This window comes from Sorex araneus, chromosome 6 (assembly GCF_027595985.1).
Source record: "Sorex araneus isolate mSorAra2 chromosome 6, mSorAra2.pri, whole genome shotgun sequence".
In the NCBI taxonomy this organism is placed as follows: domain Eukaryota; kingdom Metazoa; phylum Chordata; class Mammalia; order Eulipotyphla; family Soricidae; genus Sorex; species Sorex araneus.
This window is the reverse complement of record NC_073307.1, coordinates 153941697-153947209: the sequence shown is the minus strand read 5'-3', so window position 1 is coordinate 153947209 and position 5513 is coordinate 153941697. Positions and strand designations below refer to the sequence as shown.

Sequence of the window (5513 nt, the reverse complement as noted above, 5' to 3'; positions counted from 1 at the left end):
CCTTCTTTTACTTCTCTCTATCTCTCTCTCAAATTCTCTCTTTCTTCCTGAGTGGCTATTCTTATATATTGGGGTACAGAGGGAATCCACTGAACTTATAGACCTCTTCATTTAAAAACACTGAATTGCTTTGAAAAGGAAGCAGAAAACAGAGGTGAAGTCAATTTTGTGATGAAGTGAAGTTAAACTGAGGTGATTTCTCTAAAATTCCCAGCACAGGACTAAGAATTCAATAGTGAGTGAAAAAAATTGGTCTTGATGACAAACACCGATGGTACATTAACTCTCCTTCTCACCTTCCCTCCATCCACACTCACACTCCACTCATTCATTCAGTTCATGCAATCTCCAAACCTTTGGTTCATTCACATTCTTCCCAGGAACACTCCATCCAATTTACTTCCCTCATTCCATTTATCCACACACCAAGATTATTCCTGGTTTGATGATGAACCTTCCTAGAACTTGGCTTTGTCCCTTCATTCCACCATACCTCACTCTGCTTTGTCTGACTTAGACCAGAGTTGCCTCTAGATTTTCCTTCTGTGCAGGCTGATTTCTGACCTAGGTAGTTCTGTGTGATACGTTCTAATTGGGGAATTTATACCTGGGACCTAGGGGATCAATACTTGCTCCCATGAGAAAGTGAAGTTGCAGGGCTGAGATGGAATAGGAAATAACAATGTTTAGTAGTTGCTTTCTGTTAAAGAGCATTTAGGATTTCTAATAGGATAAATGTCATTTCATGTTCCCCTCATTAGGAATTTTTTTTTCATTGCCTTTTACAGGACAACTGCTTCAAAAATTTTTTTGTTGTAAGTTAAATTGGGAATACTTTTACATATCTCAGAACATATTTTCATATGTGTAGGCCTATAGAATTGATATTTCACCATAATTAGTAAAAATATGGCTGCCTAAAAAAATAAAGAAATTCAAAGTTAACAAACCTCAACTTCAGAGCCTATTATCCCTACTGCAATAAATATTTTCTATTAGGTTATATTGTATATTTTCACTTTGCCATTTTTATATTGGAAGTAAAAGCATAATTCTGATCCCTTATTCATTTGTTTTTCCCTAAAGCTTATTTAAAAAGTCAAATCTTATAAAGCCCTAGACAAATATATCCCCTTCTAAGGTCTAACTTTATAAAACCAAATATTAGAGACCATAATCTTTTTTTTGTTTCTTTTTGTGTCACACCCGGTGATGCACAGTGGTTACTCCTGGCTCTGTACTCAGGGATTACTCCTGGCAGTGCTCGTGGGACCATATGGAATGCTGGGACTCGAACCCGGGTCGACGGCATGCAAGGCAAACTCCCTATCTGCTGTTCAGTCACTCCAGCCCCAACAGATCACAAATATTTCCCCTCTAAAGGTTAACTTTATAAAACAAAATATTACAGACCATATTTTTAAATAAAAATTACATGTACTAATTGGGTATAAGGTTGTTAGAGAGAAATTTTTCATTCTTCTGAGAGGAGAAAGCCAGACTCAGTGGGTCTGATGGAGGGTGAACATCATAGGATAGTTAACTGATGATCAACATTTCTTATCACAGGAGCTGTAACTCTGGAACGTGGTCTGCTTTCTAGTGGAGGAAACTCAACTTTGGTTGAAAATTCAGGGCTTAACTATCTTCGTTGCAACAAGTTTGGAAGTCAGGTGTGGGACTGTTTTGATGGCTCCTTCTTTCCCACATGCTGGCTATGTCATAGTCTCACGGTCCCCTAGAGTGCCAAGGATCCTACCCCCATGCTAAGCAGAGAAAGGTGCCCAAACAGACACATGTATATTCAAGCAGGAAAACAAAAGCTTTCTCCAAATCTGGCACACCATCTTTTGATGAAACTGTTTTATCTGGAGTCACCCAAATCTCTGACTCTTGTGCCTCATCTCCTCAGCTATTGGTTTAAAGGCCTTTGTGGGGGGAGGGCCTTGTCTGTGCTCCAAAGGTCATAGATTTTCCTTTGGTAAGTCTCTTATATCCTGCCTCAGAAATAGCTCAGGAGTCATGGAAGATCACAGATGACCTACAAGCAATGGAGGAGGGGAATGCAATAAGAGGCAATAGCCTCTGGATATTCAGAGCAACATTCTATGGGAACTTCCACACTGTGTACTAAAGTCTTCTTTGGGAGTGATCAGAGGGAGTCTGTGAGTACATGTAAGAGAGAGTTCCATGGAAAATGACGACAGGGGAAGAACTGGGGGACCATCACAGAAAAAGTGATTGATAGTGTTAAACCTGCCAAAGGACAGAGAGAATGTAAACCCTGTGTGCACAGAAGCATCAGCTGAGCCCACCACGTATGAACCAGCTACCAGGCGGATACAGACTCTTTGAGACATGATTGTGGAATAACAAAGTGGGTGACAGATGGCCACATAACGGTCCACAGCCATGGCAGCCAGAAGGTAGCAGTCATCTGTTGCAAACTTTGCATAAACTAATAATTGGACTACACAGGCCCAGAACGATATAGATTTATTTTCTGCTATGAAGTTGTGCATCATTTTGGGAGTGATAGCAGAGGTATAACATATCCACAAAGGCCGAGTATTGTAGGAAGAAGCACATAGAGGTTTGGAGTCTGGAATCAGTCCTGATGAGTGAGATCATTCCAATGTTACCCACCATGGAGATTATGTAGATGAGTAGAAATAAAATAAAGAGGATGTAGTGATACTTGTGCTGGGCACCAAATCCCAGGAGAATGAATTCAGTCACTTCAGTGCTATTATCAGGTTTCATGGCTGTTGATTTTTTGTTGTTGTTGCTATTTTTTTTTATTTGCTTTGCTGCTGAGGCTTTGTACTTAGGAATCACTTCTAGCGATGCTCAGAGGATTATATGGGATGCTGGGGATCAAACCTGGGTCAACCTCATGCAAGGCAAATGCCCTTCTAGCTGTTCCATTGCTTTGACCCCTTCATGACTGTTGAAAGTCTAATAAAAGTGATGGGAAGAACCTAGAAAAGAAGATAACTATTTGAGATTCCTCCTAAAGAAAAATACCCCCAGAGTCACTAGCTTTTTATTTGAATTCAATTCTCATGAATTATCTAATTACTGTCTTATCAAATATATTTTCTATTTTCTTGATAAGAATCTACAACATGGAAAGTGGTATGTGAGATATCCATCTATTTTTAAGATAAAGATTTAAAAGCATACTGACATCTATTGTGTGATTATTAGAAATGGATTAGCAAGTACTTTCACTATATCATATTATTATATATTTTAGAAATGTAATTTTGAAACATAAGTCTGTAACATCATAGCAACTGATAGCATACTCAGAGATTGATTATTTTAATTCTGGTAGAAGCTTCTAATAGTAGTATCATGACCTAGAGAAAGAAATTTAATAACATGTTTATGATTCCCATGTATTTGAAAGTCTCAATATATTTGGACCTTTATCTTACCATGGTGTATTCATATGCCAAAACCAGTAACAATGATGGGTCTCATTCCCCTGACCCTGAAAGAACCTCCAATGCGACAATGTTGGGAAGGATGAGTAAAGAGAGGCTTCTAAAATATCAGGGCTAGGACAAATGGAGACGTTACTGAGACTGCTTGAGAAATTTGACGATCAACGGGATGATGATGATGATGATGATGATGATGATGATGATGATCTTCACATGCAACTCCTTTCTAGAAGATAGCTTCACAAGTCATTCCTTCATTTGTGAGTATAAGACACTATTAAAACTCATCTAGGCCATCTTGCCACATTCAACAAAGAAGCCAGGTGTTCTGGTGAGCAACGCGGCTGGAGAATGCTCCGGACCTGAAACGGGGCCAGTAACACCAGGGATCCAGATGGAGGAGGTGCAGCCACCACACCTTCTCCAGATGGAGCCCTGGCGACACTGAGCAGCAACTAACACAGCTCCGGGATGCGGGACTGGGACACATCTGAACCGTGCAGCCGCTAGCACAGCCACGTGACCTTTTCTAAAAACTGAAAACATACAATCTTTTGATGGAAAACTAATTATCAAATGCTTCCTTAGTAGGGCTGTCTTTCTTGGGGGTAAACGCCAACAACAATAGTGAGTTTTGTGTTGGAATATGGAACGTAATCAAGGTAAAGAGAAAATGAAATGAAATTCATCAGTTATACAGTTGAGGGTGGAGGGCGGGGATGGGGGGTATACTGGGGATTTTGGTGGTGGAATATGGACACTGGTGAAGGGATGGTGTTTGAATATTGTATAACTGAGACATAAACCTGAGAACTTTGTAACTTTCCACATGGTGATAAAATAAAAATTAAAAAAAAAACTCACCTAACTACAGAAACAAGGGAATAAGGCCACCTGTAAGAAGCAGAAGCTCAAATAACCCCATCTCCCAAAACATAAGTACAAGAGGGAGAAGTGAGACACACCAAGAGAATGACATACATTCTAATTGTACATTTTTGTGGGCACTTTATAATGGATAACTAGATACCGTTACTAATGGAAATATAAGGTAATTAAATTTTTGGCTTTATTTGGATTTTTCAATTGCATTGCAGCTAAATGTGTGGCTCCTATAATTTTTTTCACACATAATTCTACATATTTATATATATGAAATACTAATAAAAGAAATTGATCAGTGGAGGAAAAGCCACATCTCCAGTGCATTGCTGGTAGTTTTCTTTGCTATCAGGAATTCTGAGTGAGCCAGATACCTATATTGAGGTGATTGCAGTAAAAAGTGTGTTAGTGGTGGAATGTAGGAAACAAAACCAGTTATTGAGATGAGATTCTCTTCCCTAGAACTGCTTTGATAAATGAGCAGCATGAAATAACTTTGTTGTAACAGAACAAGAAATCATTCTTTTCAGCTCAACACTGTGAGGGCGAAGGACAGAAAAGTTAAAGCAAGTCCCTTTTTTGGGTTAATTTGCTATTAAAACAGCTGAAAATATGTCATTTGAAAAAAGACAACATCTAGTGGGTAGAAGCATATACCAGAGGAAGCTAGATTAGATCAGCATTCTCCCTCTCCCTCTTTTTTTTTTTTTTTGCTTTTTGGGTCACACCTGGCATTGCATAGGGATTACTTCTGGCTCATGCACTCAGGAATTACTCCTGGTGGTGCTCGGGGGACTGTATGGGATGCTGGGAATCGAACCCACGTTGAACGCCCTGCCCGCTGTGCTATAATCTAGACTCTTGATAATGACATTTACAGTGGCCAGGACAAGGCCAGAATTTTGAATTAGTCCTCATTATGTGGTCATAATACATGAAATAATGCATCAAAAGAATATAATTTTGTTTGCTCCATCAATAATACATTTAATTCATTATTTTCCCTGAAACACCTAGCCAAATTAAATTACCTTATGCACTTTCATCACACCACCAGTAAGGAAATTGATTCCTTCTGGCTTAGAGGGAAATCATAGTGGAACTTTGTCTCTCACCCATTCTCTGTTGTGTCCTGCACATACACAGTGATTCAAGCTGATATTGAAAAGATGATTTGCT

The 5513-nt window shown here is 39.1% G+C and overlaps 1 pseudogene; it reads right to left on the bottom strand.

The window, feature by feature from the left end:
- Window positions 1-2093: 2093 nt before the first annotated feature.
- Window positions 2094-2763, bottom strand: LOC129406023 (putative olfactory receptor 5AK3; annotated as a pseudogene).
- Window positions 2764-5513: the final 2750 nt, after the last annotated feature.